This window comes from Equus przewalskii, chromosome 18 (assembly GCF_037783145.1).
Source record: "Equus przewalskii isolate Varuska chromosome 18, EquPr2, whole genome shotgun sequence".
In the NCBI taxonomy this organism is placed as follows: Eukaryota; Metazoa; Chordata; class Mammalia; order Perissodactyla; family Equidae; genus Equus; species Equus przewalskii.
In genome coordinates, this window is record NC_091848.1 from 6,036,773 (window position 1) to 6,053,003 (window position 16,231).

Here is a 16,231-nt window from a genome sequence, read left to right on the forward strand (position 1 = left end):
AGAGAAGAAGCAGATTTGATGAGACACAGATATTTTGAAATTAGAAGACTAGATCAAAAGGCAGCATGAGACTTTCTTTTATGGGGTCTTCTTTCACATCACATTCATATGATTCTGATTTTTGAGGCTGAGCCTTGCTACAGGCCATTAGCTTTTTACTGTGAGCTGCTGAGATGAGAAAGCAGCAAGATAAAACAGCAAACAAAGAATTTAATGTGAGAAATTAAAATGGTCAGCTTGTTGAACTTGGTTACATTTTACTAATACAAAGAAAAGTAAAATCTGTTGCTGAAGTGATAAGGAAATGCTAGAGAATGTTTTTATAAATTGTTCATTTTCCATCTCATTTTTATTATGGTAACAATTAAAACTGAAATTGCGTTCCCAGCATTAGTGCCGTTACAGTGATATTTCATAGATACTATTTGGTGCTGTAGTATTGAGACAGAGTGATAAAAGGAAATAATACCCATTTTATGCTTTTGTGTAATAAAGACTTTTCATGCTTCTCTTCAAAGTTTGAGATTTTTCTCATTAACAAAATTAAATAAAATGGTGATTTGGGGAATGCTCTGTCACTGTTATTATACCTTTTCTGGTTTATTTGTACTTATTGAAACATTTATATAAGTACAACAATAAATTTACACAGCTTGGATTAACTTCTTTTTTTTCCAAATGCAAGCAAGTACCATCTGTCATATTTCTGAGTCATTTTCAGAGGAGTGTGATACTAACACTGAAATTGCCCCATTTGAGGCTTCCAATTTCTGACTGGCAAGATGCATTTATATCTTTAGGTGTCAGAAATGAGGATGAAACAGAAAGACTGAGGGGGAAATTGGAAGTGATGCCATGGGGCCCGAGGGGAGTCAGACAGGACTTGGTGATGAGATTATGTGTAGTCTGAGACAGAGGTCATAACCTCAGACCTACACAAGGCCGGGAGCTGAAACCGAACTACACCACCCTCCCTAATGGGTAGAAAGCACTCGGATAAATACTTACTTACAGCATACAACACTAGCAACGATTAGCGTGGTAACGCACTTTCTATCTTTCTGCCTGTATATCTTTATTGGTAACACAATAAAAAATGCCCAAGATGAGCAGGGCGCATGTTCAGGTCACTAATGGATTTGATCCTATTTACTGCCACCCCCAACTCTACCCAAAATAAAACATGATCTTGAGGTCTAGGACTTTTATTTGTTGTGTTTATGGCAGTCACTTTAGTGACTTACACAGAGTAGCTGTTAGTAAATAATTGCTAAATGAATAAAGTTTCTTTCTGTTTTCTATTTTTTTTTTTGAGGAAGATTAGTCCTGAGCTTATATCTGCCACCAATCCTCCTCTTTTTGCTGAGGAAGACTGGCCCTGAGCTAACACCCATGCCCATCTTCCTCTAGTTTATATGTGGGACACTTGCCACAGCATGGCTTGTCAAGTGGCACGTACGTCCACACGCGGGATCCGAACTGGTGAACCTGGCCCAGAAGCTGAGCATGCGAACTTAACTGCTGCGCCAGCAGGATGGCCCTTCTGTTTTCTTTTTTACATAAGCAAATTATCTAAAAAAAGACTAATATCTAGACATACTAAGAAGGACTTGCAGAAATGACATCTTATCATGTAAACAAATTACAGATACCCATAAATTTCTTACCAAATTTGATTATATGTAAAATTTCTGTATGTCAAAAGAATCATTACTCAAAAAGATAAAAAGTAAGTTTACAGATATTTTTACTCTAAAAGATAAAAAGTAAAAGCTTTCATTTCAAATTATAGGTTTTAATGAAAGAGCCACATAGATCTATCAAAGATTTTTAAGAAAAATTATTTCATTCCTGAGAAATTGGATTTTTTCCATTTATAGCTTATTTTTCAGTAGTTAATGGATTTAAAATGGTCATTTTGGCAGCTTATTTTAAAATAGTTTCCTCTGTATTTGTCAATTCACTCATGCCCCTTACCTCTTTGTTAATAATAAGAAGAAGAATACACAGTGCACTGAAAATGTAATTCTTCTTTAAACTAGCCTCAAATAGACATTTTTGATGTTTTTCCCTCTTATTTTATCATCTCTCCTTTTGTAACTATCTTGTCAATGTTTAAAATTCTGAAAAAAAATAAAATGTAAGAATTTTAATCATAGTATTATCTTCAATAACTGATTTCAATTTGGAAAGAATTAATGCATGGAGAAGTCCTAGACTATGAGAAGGAAATTTGATTGTATAAAATCACTTTATATGAGATATGATCATTTAGGCACGCACACCTTTAATTTCAGGGCTCTCCTATTACAAAAGTTCACAAACCGAGAGCACTTATTTGAATATGTTATTTTGTTCCTGCTAAAATTCCAGAAATAACACATCTGGAAGAATTGCTTTATGATTGGAGCATGAATAGACACTATTAATTCAGTAATAATGCCATGATTTAAGTTAATTATGCTTTACCACTAAGTCTCAGGAAAATTACTATGTCTGAGTTGTACTACCTATTCTCAGGAAATCACTTCAAAGACATTAATTCTACCTGTTAAATGATCCTAGTTATGTCTCAGAGTACACTATCCTTCATCTGTGCCTCAGATTCCTACAGCCATTTATTTAAAACTGATTTGTTGCTTGCAAACAATTATGTCCATTGTTTGTCACATCTATTTTCCATCATTGGAACACACTGGATCACAACCGTTAAAGTCAAAAAATTCCTTTTGTTATGATACAGAGTCACTGCCTTTTTACTTTTTTGAATCAGATAACACTTTGCTGTTTAAAAATTCACAATTGGAAACATTAAAACTAAAAAGTACTTTAATTCAGAATCATTTTATTTTATTTTTTTTATTTATTTTTTTTAAAGATTTTTTATTTTTTCCTTTTTCTCCCCAAAGCCCCCCGGTACATAGTTGTATATTCTTCGTTGTGGGTCCTTCTAGTTGTGGCATGTGGGACGCTGCCTCAGCGTGGTCTGATGAGCAGTGCCATGTCCGCGCCCAGGATTCGAACCAACGAAACACTGGGCCGCCTGCAGCGGAGCGTGCGAACTTAACCACTCGGCTACGGGGCCAGCCCCTAATTCAGAATCATTTTAGAAAATTAAATATGACATTTCTTCTTCTCTCTCTCTCTCCCTTCTTGGCTTTTTAAAAATCATTTTACATATAATAATAGTATCAAGTAAAACCTTTTATTTGTTTATGTTATTAAGTAAATTTCATATCTTAAGCAGTGAATCAGATCAGAGAGAGTAGCTGGAAATTTAAGAAGTAGGCTCCATTATTTAAAATATTTCATCAAGGGTTATAAAGACTTACTTTACATAATTAACATGTTATGACTGAAGGGTCAACCTTTCTAACAGACTGTATGAGTCATAGTGAAAATATTACTTTGGCAAATAAGCTAATATACTGTAAAATGGTTATAAGTAAAAATTTTTCCTGCAGGGGATGGAGCTTTAATCCTCTCTGTTTCAATCTATCTGAATTATGAGGTGAAGGCACATCTAGTTCTTAGCAACACCTCGTGTTTCCGCCAGTAAAATCACTTTGGCAAAGTTATTTGTCGTATCATAATTCTTACTTTATATATTCACATATGCATTTGAAAGATATGGTCTAGTTCCTCATTAGATATTCGGTTTGAGGAGCAATCAAGCTAAAAGAAATGACACCACTTGTAGAAAATAGTTTTGTAAAGGGGTAACCAAATGCAAAGGTTGATTACTAAATAAGAGAGTAAGATTAGTGGATATGAGCAACGTAGTTTGGAACAATGTGACCTTCCGCTCTTGGGCTTCCTACTTCTATATTATTTCCCATTGATTAAGTTTTTGCCTCTATATACTCTTCTCTTTTGTTATTTGTTACTGTTTTTTTAATTACACAAAATTATAGTCACTTTGTTCAACATAGTTCAGTAGGTTTATTCTCTGATGTACCCTCTGATCTCCAAATATAAAAATACACATATGTGTTGTCTGTCTATATGATATGTAAAATATATATATAAATTGTATATTCTCTGAACTAAATTAATTTGATAGGACAATGTAAAAAGCACTTTAAAAATAGGTAAATGAAAAATGCCCCAAATTATAATTGCAGACATAATATCCATTTAAAAAGAACAAATAAAACAAAAAGAATCAGAAGCAAAAATTGAACAATAGTTTATGGAAAAGAACATTCTACAGACTTAACTCATCTTTGTTAGTAAAACAAGTTTCATGTGTTTTTCCAAGTTTTGGGCTCGCTTTTCAATGTTATTTGATGAGAAGATGCTCTTAAGGTTAATATAGAAAAACTTATCTTTCTTTTATATTTAGTACTTTTTGTATTTATTATATAAAAAAAAATTTCCCTATCCCGGGGCTGGCCCCGTGGCCGAGTGGTTAAGTTCGCGCGCTCTGCTGCAGGCGGCCCAGTGTTTCGTCGGTTCGAATCCTGGGCGCGGACATGGCACTGCTCGTCAGACCACGCTGAGGCAGCGTCCCACATGCCACAACTAGAGGAACCCACAACGAAGAATACACAACTATGTACCGGGGGGCTTTGGGGAGAAAAAGGAAAAAATAAAATCTAAAAAAAAAAAAAAATTTCCCTATCCCAATTTCAGAAACATTTATTTTTAAGTTATCTTTCAAATATTTTTGTTTGCTTTTAACGTTTGAGAACTTAATCCAATGGCATTTAATTTCTATTAATGGTATGAGGTAGGTGCCTAATTAAATTTTCATTCCCAGGAATAACCAAATTTTCTAGCTCTAGTAACTGAACGATTCTGTTGTTGTCAATTGTTCTGCTAGCCAAGTATGTCACATATCAAAGTTCCTTTGGTAAATTTATTTCTGCACCATGTTTTTGCAAATAGCTTTGTAATAAAATCTGATTCCTGCTAGGGATCTTTTCCCTTTATTCTTTACCTTTAGAGGTTTCTTGGCTGTTTTTTGCATTGGAGCATAGTTTCCCGATTCAATTTCTGAACTCTTTGACAGTAGCAACATTGGGAAGGGTTAGCATCTTTTGTCATGGTCCATGGGCCTTCAGGATTTGGTGGCGAGTGGAGAAGAGAATACAGGAGGACGATCAAACCTTATGCTTCACCCCAGAAGGACTTTTAGACTGTCCTTATGTTAACCTTGTTTGCATCTGAATCTGCATTTTGGGCCATAGGAGACAATTTCTATAGTAAATGAGCAGGCAGCAATTGTCTCAAAGGAAGAAGAGAAGAGGCAAAAGAGAACTTAAGGAATTTTTTTCTAATCTCTGTTCTAACTGCCATGCCCAGCAGCCCTCTGCCTAGGTGGTAGTGTTGTTCAACACAAATACATCAGTCGAAGATAAGTATTTGCTCCAGGATTTTCAATGCAGTTATTTCTGTTAGTTCCTAACATCCTAGTTTCTCCTTAAAACTTGCAAGGTGACTGGAGGGAGCTGGTGGTAGTAGGAGTCTATTCTAGTTGACTCTCTTGACAGGAATTAGAGAAGTTGCCCTTACTCTTAACTATCTGGAAGATGTTATTCAATCTGGCTCTTGTCTTGATTTTGTGGATTAATTGTGTCTTCCTAGGTTTATATCAATGCTTTTTGTCCTTAAAATTCAATAAATACAGCCAGGGGGTTATTTTCCTTATTTCTTATTTTTGTCTACTGTATCAAACATTTCTTATGAACTATTCTAGATTCTCTCGCTCCAATCGTTTCTCTTTCGAGTCACTCCTAAGGTGTGGGCTCCAACTAACTTGATGATGGCTTAACTTCACAAGGCCTCCCAGAAATGCTGCAGAATTAATAAACCTCAGGGAAAATCTTTAAATGATGGGAGATAAGAGCCAGTAGATAAATTATTCATTCTCATCTAGAGCAGCTGTCTTCAAAAACAGTTCATACAGCTTGTCAGAAGATGATTCCATGAGACGGAGTAATCAGTGGCACTTAGGGGAGGCCAAGTCAATAAGCCTTCCTAGTGTAGGCTCTCTCTCCCTATGAGCATCACTCTTTCCTCCTGGGATCACCAACTTTACTGATGGAGCACAGGAGGTGCTGACTCAGGCTCTGATTTCTGAGGAGCTCAGTCTGACTTCTACTATATGTGGATCGCACATAACCTGAAAATATAAGCATACTTTAGTGCATAAATGACCTTTCCTATTGCAAATTTAAAAGAATTTATGTTACATTTTGTATGATTTTCTTTCTCTAGGAAAATACCTTTACATTATTTTGTATAAGTATTGTCTGATTCTATGTCTTGAAATTCAGTGGGAGAAATAAAAAATGAAACCAGTAGTAATAGGAAATCAACTTAGACGTACTAATTATCTTTCAAATACTATATGGCATGAGAACATACAAAGCACACAAAATTACTGCAGAAAACCAAATTAGTAATGTAGAAGACAGAATTGGGAAAATTACATAGAGTAAAAAAGAAGAAAGTTTATTTTCTGGAGTAAAGCATTGAAAATATGCTCTTCATCTATAACCTAAATGCCATACTGACCTCAAACATTTTATTGTTTAGTGTCTCCAAATTTACATATTGATTTTCCCAGTTTTAATTATTTATTCTAAACAGTAGATATAGATAAGATTGCTATTTACTGAAAAAATGTGCAAGCGACTTATTTTGGAGTCTCCTTCTGGTATAATTGAACATCATTATCAAAACCCAGTGATAACAATTTATATTATTATCTCCATCATTTGCTATATTGAGGAGTTTGGAGACAGATCTGGAGCTATGGAGAGTGGAAATCTATTTTGTATTATTTCCTGAACCTCAAAAGTGAGGTTTCCTTATCTTACAGTCAATTGTGTTTGTCCTCTTCTCTAAGAGCATGGTAATCTCTATCTAGCCTCTTTCTTTGAGTTTCTGACCACCTGGTCACCAGTTATTGACCAACTGGTAAAACAGTTATTGTCCATGCAATTAAAGTTTATTTTCTATTTTTATTTCATGGAAGTTTTGCTTTTAGACAAATACATATTTTTAAAAATTGAAGAAAATGTAATAAACAATGTTATCTTTCAATCATTAGGTAGAATTTTTTCCCCCAGGTTCTTTTTGTTTATTTTTCTATTTTCATTAAAAGTTGTATTACATGATAATGCCCCCATCAAAAGAAAATATCACACTACACTAATGACAGATTAATATGTTTAGAAAAATCATTTTTAACTCTAATATTTAGCAATTATTAATAACTGTAGTCTGGTAACATTGTACTTTTCCCTGAAACTTTCAGAATTGAATCCCCAAAATATTTTTATGAATATATTAATAGAAATTCTATTAGAAATGACCCTATGATATCACTATATTTTATATCTCTATTCTTATACAGAAACATAGGCAGAATGCATTTTCAATGAATTGCAAAATGTGGCCTTTCATATTCCATAGAACAGAAAATAAAAATTGTTTTATTTATAAAATTTAATATATTTATAAAGTAAATAAAATAATAAATAAATAAAATTTATTATATTTATGAAATTTATTACAAAATTGCTTTATTTAATAGAAAATAAAATAAGTTGTATGGAATCTTGATGTTAAGATAAAGGATGATATGGGTTCTTATATAATGTAAATCCTTTTTTACCCCATCTCTAATATTACTGATATTCAAACTGACAGCAGCTTCATCAAGGACTTCTTTCTTACCAAAGTCAATTAAAATATTCTTTATATCATGATGCTTTCTGAAGGAATATATTTGTAAATTACTTTGTACTTAGCAAATATTACTAGTTTCTAAAACTGGGCTTTATAAAATGTCATAGGTTTAAATTTCATAAAATTTAAAACTTTGTATTTGAGTTCCACTTTTTAAAATTAAGTGTACATCTTTAATAATCATATTGCTAATCAGATAAATAACAAAATTCTGTCTTCTATCTATGAATCTTTAAATTTGTTTACATCAAAAAATAAATGTAATTGCTCTAAATCAGAAATAATACTGCCGCATATCCTACAGCAGAGTTAAAAAGATATGGGATTTAGAAACAAAGTACTTCATAGATAATGAGGTACCAAAGCTTTTTTGTTGTTTTTGTTCTTACCAAGCATCTGAGTAATTCTACTGTTGCTAAAATATAAATGAAACTTGATAAGTCAAAATCTCTGGTTCATACTCTGAAATTGCATTGATTTCCCAAACATTTTTTTTTTAAAGCTTGGCCCTGAACTAACATCTGTTGCTAATCTTTTTTTCCCTTCTTCTCCCCAAAGACCCCTGGTACATAATTATGTATTCTAGTTGTAGGTCTTTCTAGTTGTGCTGTGTAGGATGCTGCCTCAGTGTGGCTTCATGAGCCATGCTAGTCCAGGCCTAGGATCTGAACTGGCGAAACCCTGGGCCACTGAAGCACAGGGAACAAACAAAGACTCAGCCACGGGGCCAGTCCCCACAAACATTGTTTTTACACCTCAAAATGTGGAACTTGTAAACAACTGTCTCTTATGCATTAAATAAACCAAGAAGTCAAATTTTACCACTTTGCTCTGTTAGATAATTGACTACTTTTTTCAGTTCAATAAGTTACATAGCACTTTTAAGCTATGCATAAGCCTGGCTTTGGCGTTACAGCCACTGATCAGAAAATTCCTGAAAAATTTACTGGGAACAATCTCATCTAAAGTTACTTTAGTATATATCAGAATTGTATAACTACCTAGAACAGAGTATATACAGAGTCTTAAATTTCTCCTCACAAATTACTCAGTAACTTCAAAAGAAAATAGAGCAACTATGTTGAAGAGAAACCAGACAACACTTCATCTAAATGATCAAAATTAACATAACCAATAATGGAGAAACAGGTATTGTGTGCCTGAAAATATGATACTCTGGGAAGGAATAATCAATTTTATGTAGTTTTAGCCCAAAATAGATAGCCTGAACCAAATAATGAGGAAGAGAGTCAGAAAACAACAAAACCCAAATTGAAATACCTCGCATGACTGAAGGAAGCTTCCAGATTAAAGGAGAGCAAACAAGCACCGCAAACAGGTCTTTACCTGGTGGAATCCTTTGTAGGAAAACCAAACAACAAACTCCTTTACAGGCTATTATTGCAAAAATATTATTGCGATGAATTTCAATATACTGCAGACTAAAGTGTCCTGGCAATGTTAAGCTTCCTAAACATGGTAATTGTAGTGCTGTTATTTAAATGAAATACTTTGTTCTTAGGAAATACACTAAATAAAGTATTAAGGAGCAAAGGAGCATGTTATAACTTGTTGAACCCGGGCGAATAGTATGGGGGATTATTTTGTGTATTTTTTCAACTTTTCTGAAAGTTGGAAATTATTTCAGAATAAAATGTTAAAAGATATAAATAAATGTCTGAATAAAATAAGATGCATTCTTGAGAATCCAAAAATTCTTAGCAATTGAGTTATAGGCATCTCAGTTTGGGTTATTTATTTTCTTTTTAAAAGTATGTGCATTTCCTGAATTTTAAAGAGATATGGCAAATTTATTTACATGAGATTTAGGCAGAATATATCTGGTTCAATGTTTATGCATTAACTCTTTCATATATTTGTAAGGTTAACATAAAAATTAAAAGAAAAGGTGAAACAAAAAATGAAGCATATTAAAATCTAGAAAAAATGTCCAAAAAGCAGGGAAGAAAATAAAAATAGATCCCAAGGTGATTCAGACATAGTTGTTATTAACCACACACTCTGAAAGTAATCATTGGGGGCCAGCCTGGTAGTGCAGCAGTTAAGTTCATGCTCTGGGCTTCAGCCGCCTGGAGTCCACAGGTTCAGATCCTGTGTGTGGCACTTATCGAGCCATGCTGTGGCAGGCATCCCACATATTAAATAGAGGAAGATTGGCATGGATGTTAGCTCAGGGCCAATCTTCCTCAGCAGGAAAAAAAAAAGAGTAGGATTGTCAGTGGATGTTAGCTTAGAACTAATCTTCCTCAAAAAAAATAATAATCATGATTTTTTTTCAAGAAAACAGGAAACAATGGACTAAATATATGAAGAATTGGTGAATTTAAAAAAAAATTTAGAATCATATAAAATTCTAAAATATCTGAAATTAAGAAATTATTGAACGTGTTTAATAGCAGAATACAAAATTGTTCATCTGAAAGACTACACAATAGAAAATTATGGAAAAATTGAAGAGATGAACAGAAAAAAATGAAAGACAAAGGTGCAGAAATAATCACAAGAGAGCTGTGGAATACAGGAAAGGCTCAAAGTCTAAGTGGATGACTCTTGAAACCACTATGCTAAGTGAAATAAACCAGTTACAGAAGGACGAATACTGTACAGTTCCAAATATTGTACGATTTCTCCATGTAATGGAATATTACTCAATCAGAAAAAGGAATGAAATTCCGATACATGCTACAATATGGATGACCCTTGAAATGATTATGCTAAGTGAAATAAAGCAGTCACAGAAGGACAAATATTGTACAATTCCACTTATATGAAGTATCTAGGATGGGAGGCGAAATGTGGCATGGCTGCTTAATGGAACAGAGTTTCTGTTTGGGGTGATGCAAAAGTTTTGGAAATAGATAGTTGTGAAGTTGAACAATATTGTCAACATAATTAATACCATTGAAGTGTACATTTGAAAGTGGTTAAAATGACAAGATTTATATTATGTATATGTTACCGCACCAAAAACAGTAAGCAATGAATTAGATTCATTCAGCATAAAAGTTTTCAAACAAAAACAGCATTTTATATTGCTTCATGAACTAATAATGCTGTGTATAGATATAGGTTTACACTCTTTAACCTAAACTACTATTTTCAAAATTAATGTGAAGTTTCATTATGGCATCATTTATGAAGAAAAAAACCTGGTAGCAACCTAACAACCAACAATAGCTGAACAGTGAGACAAATTATGGTTATTAACTTCATAGGAAATTATACTGTCATTAAAATAATCATAATTATGTAGCAATGTGGAATCTCATTATGATATGTTAAATAAAAAGGATATTTCGTAAGTGGAAAAAAGTTCTTTCAACTGACATGAGCATCAGTTTTTCACACTCTTATTGCTCTACAATTATCTGTTGGGTCAGTTGGCAATACAATAGCTGTATCACAAAATTTAAGATTCTGGAGATCACACCTTTGTACAAGGAAATGAGCATGCAAGCTACCAAGAGTATAATTATTAGGAACTAGAGTATCCTCCTGAGCCAGTCTCCTCATTTTGCAAATCTCGTCAATGAGCATAGGTCAAAGCCAAGCCAGGAGAAATCCCCTGCTTTGGCACCATTATGTTTGAGAAGTCACCCATTTTTCCCGTTTCAATATTTCGATCTAAAATCCAACAGGAAATTTTAAAGATTTTAGAAAAGTTTCTAGGAATATACGTACAATATTTTTCAACAATGACAGCACAAGAACTCCCTTGGGAGATTGAAAGAGGACAGATGGCTATTATATGTAACTACTCATCCATTTTTTGGCTACTGTTCTCCTCAGTAAGCCGATAGTCTTGGTGGAATTGCCAAAGACTGGATAATTCTTTTTGTCATGGCATGGATAACCCTTCTAATCTTTTGAAGTTTTTTGTAAATTGCAGTGAGGCAGCTATTAAGACAGAAAATGGCTAGCTAAAATTCTTTATTTGTGAATAGGCTGAACGCATTGAGTACTAATATGTTAGATTCTTCTTGAGCTAGAGTATAATTTTTCCCTATGGCTAATCATCTACATGACTCTATTTGTAAGCCACAGTGGTAAAAGTTTGTGAGGATCACAAAAGGGATCCCAGCCTTGTAACTGGCCCTGTGAGGTAAATCTGAGATAACACTCCAAGGTGGCAGGTATGCAATAGATTGGAAACAGGTCAGCACTTGGGCAATATGTTCCTGAACATTTTGTTAGGAAACCAAGTGTGCTTTAAGTTCCACAAATGCAGTACTACAAATTAGGAGCTATCCTTGGAGAATTTTCTTGCCAAAGTGTTACAATGGGATTGTTTAGCAACTTTTACTTTATTTATTTTTGTTTTCTGAAAAGGAGATAATTTCCACTCACCCACTCCCTAACCCTACTCTCAGTCAAAGAAGGAGAAAGAAAGAGCACACAGTGCTCTTTGGCTGAGCATTGCCTGTTAAAGTTTCTTCATGGCACAGTCACACGAACACAAATATTACTGCATAAGTAATACCTATCTTGGGTATTTTGGCGCCTCTTCTCACTAATCATTTTTTCTGCTTCTGTGTGGATCACATCATGAAGTACATTAAACCTGTCTTTGTCGTATCTATAATGATAATGACTTTCAAAAATTCATTAAGGCTATTTTTCCATGTTTTGTCTCAGAATGAGTATTTTGATCTTTCTGACAACAGTATAGGGACTAACAGAAGTCTCCTAGATGAAATGGGAGCAGACACAGAATTCAGTAATTTTCTGAGACTTTCTTTATTGAATGGATCATTTTTAACCAGCTATTGCTACCATAGCAGATAATAAGCAAATGTACCCATAGAAACAGGAAAAAAAAGTATGAAAGAAAAAAGTTCACCTTTAAATGACAGAAAGTGGCACAAAAGAAGGCAGGGTAGAATACACACTGAAAAATAAAGCAAAAGAAAAGAAACAAACAAACAAACAAAAATTATATAGACACAAAACAAAACAAAAATGTGCAAGATCTTGATCCAGTGACTCAGGTGGGAGCTGTGTACCTACCATTGTCATCAGCGTGGTTTTATGATCTTGGGATAGCTCTCTTTCTTCCAATGTCTTCTGTTTACAGAGAACTTCTGAGAATCTCCAGTTTTAAATCTCTCATCAGAATGGAGACACAGATGATGAAGCTTGAAAACTTGTGTGACTTCTCAGTTGGGAGTCATAGATCAAAAGCCCTACTTCCTGGTCATTAACTGGTAGTTAAAAGTATATATTATAAGGTCTTTTCTGATGTGATTCTAAGACATTTTTCTTTGACATCTTTTCCACAAATGAAGTCTTCAGGTTTTGAGCTTGTGAAGACTATTTGGAAGGATCCTGAGGACAAACAGATTGTACCTGGATATGGTATGGCTGAGTAGACATCATTAGTTCTTCTACAACTTTGTGATGTCACCTTGAACTAATGCAGAGTCCAAAACTGGGGAGGAAATACCCATCTTCAGAAAATGACACTTGATAAGCTTTATTGTGAAAATCAATGATTGCTGGTCATACAGGTCAGAGGTCACATAATTAGTTAAGGAAGCCCAAGGGTGTCAGATTGCTTAAACAGTGTGAATTTTAAAATGTCAGTAGTTCTATCTACTTTTCCTGAAATTGGAAGTGAAGCAACAATAAAATATCTTCATAAATAACAAGAGTTTGCAAAGCTTTTTCATACAGTCAACAAAATGGTTTCCCTTGTCGTTAGAGTGATGCTAGAATTCCCGGGTTGAGAACTCAACATCTAGGTGTAGCCTCAGCAAGATGGAGGAACATGAAGACTTAGATCCTCCTCCCCACCATGGAAACCTGGATTTAAGAACAAACTGACAAAATACCTCTGTGAGAAATTCAAAAACCAGTTAAAAGATTCCACCAACCCAGGTGAGAGCAAAGCCAATCACACAAAATCTCCAGTAGGAAATTCATAACACCCTTCACTCTCTCTCATTAGACTCCCACCACACAAACCCTGTATGAAGTGCAGCACATTTGAAAGGAAATCTCCAATCCACATCTTCTCCCTGGTGTGGGAAAGGAGTAGAATATACATCCAACTGACATTAGAGGGGCTGCTCAAGGGAACCACTGTCTGTCTTGGATTATATCCAAATACTGACAGGAACTGGGCACTAGGTTGAGGATCTCTGGGAATGAAGACTTCAACCATGCACCTGAGTCTGCAGTACCGTAGAGGAATACTAGGCGGAACCCCAGGATGGTGATTTGCTACCGCATGAGAGAGGCCACAGTATTGCAGCCGGACACCAGAGGGGCTCCTGGGTATAAAGTGGAAAACTTCTTCAAACAGGAAATTACACACAGAAGTCCAGAGAGGGCACATACGCAGAAAAGTTTTGATGAGTCTCCAAATCTCTAGCAGTGATGAGTGGAGAAAGTCCTTCCTGTAGGAAACCAAATTACAAAATCTGGGAAAGTTAGTTGATTCTTCAAATGCTGAAATCGCAACAACAAAAAATAACAAGACATACAAAGAAACAGAAAACAATCACATGTCTAAAGGAATATACTAAATCTCCAGAAACCAAATCTAAAGATAAATGAATTACCAGAGAATTCAAAATTACCATCATAAGGATACTCAATGAATTAAAAGAGAGAATAGATAGACAACTAAATAAAATCAGGAAAATGGTGCATGAACAAAATGAGAATATCAGCACAGAGATAGAAAATATTTAAAAGAACAATATATGAAAATGAAGAATATAGTAACTGAATTGAAAAATTCACTGGCAGGACACAAAAGTAGACTTGGCTGGACAGAAGAAAGAATCAGAGGATTTTCAAAATTACCAAGGCAGAGGAGCAAAAAGAAAAAACAATGAAGACACATGTGGAGAGTCTACAGGACTTATGCGACACCATCAAATGGAACAATATATGCATTATAAAAGCCTTAGAAGGAGAAGAAGGAGACAAAAGGGCAGAAATCTGTTTGAAGAAATAATGACCTAAAATTTCCCAAATCTAAGGAGAGAAATAGGCATATAGATTCAAGAAGCTTAAAAAACTCCAACAGGATAACTCTAGAAAGAGCTACACTCTGACAATCACACTGTCAAAAGTCACAATTAAAGAGAGAATATTCAAAGTAGCAAAAATTGTCATGTGCTGGGAACTCAGATTATCAGTAGCTTTCTCAGGAGAAACATTATAGGCTAGAAGGAAGTGGGATGTTATATTCAAAGTACTAAAAAACCCCCAAACTTCCAACCAAGAATATGATATCCATCAAAACTGTCCTTTAAAAAGGAAGAAGAAATTAAAGCTTTCCAAAAAAAAAAAAAAAGCCAAGGGAGTTTGTCACCACTAGACCTGTTGAAAAGAATACTACAAGTTGAAAGGAAAGGATGATAAACAGCAACACAAACATATAAAATTCTCTGGTAAAGGTAAATATATAAGATAAACCACGTTAGGCCACAAAACTATGTCCTAACAAATTTAAGAGGATTGAAATTATACAAAATATCTTCTCTGACCACAGTGGCATTAAACTAGAAGTCAAAAGCAGAAGGAAAACAGGAAAATCCACAAATATGTGGAAATTTAAAAATCCACTCAAACGACCAATGGGTCAAAGAAGAAATCACAAGATAATTCAGAAAATATCTAGAGACAAATGAAAATGGAAACACAAAATACCAAAACTTATGAGATACAGCAAGTGCTATACTAAGAGGGAAGTTTATAACAGTAAAACCTTTCATTAATGATAAGAAAGATCTCAAATCAACAGCTTAACCTTACACCTTATGAAACTAGAAGAAGAAGAACAAAATAAGCCCAAAGTAAGCAGAAGGAGGGAAATAGTAAAGATTAGACCAGGGAAAATTAAATAGAGAAATGAAAAACAGTAGAAAAAAATCAATAAAACCAAAAGTTGGTTTTTTGAAAAGACCAACAAAATAGACAAACTCTTAACTAGACTAAGAAAGAAAAAGGGAAGACTCAAATAAATTAAATTATAAATGAGAGAGGAGACATTACAACTGATATCACAGAAATACAAAGAATTATAAAAGACTGCTATGAATAGTTATGAACAATTATATACCAATTGGATAGCAAAGAAGAAATGGATCAGTTCTTAGAAACAGACAACCTACACAATCTGAACAGACTTATTACTAGCAAGGAGCTTGAAGCAGTAATCAAAACCTCCCAACAAAGAAAAGCCCAGAACCAGATAGATTCACTAGAGAATTCTACCAAGCATTTAAAGAAGAATTAGCACCAGTCTTTCTCTAACTCTTCTAAAGAATCAGAGAGGACACTCCCAAAATCATTCTATGAGGCCATCATTACCCTGATAACAAAATCTGGTAAAGGCAAAACAAAAAAAGAAAACTATAGACTATTATCTCTGAAAAATATTAAATCAAAAATCCTGAATAAAATACTAGAAAACTAAATTCAGCAGCACATTTAAACAATTATACATCATGATTAGGTAGGATTTATACCTGGAACGCAAGGATGTTCAATATAC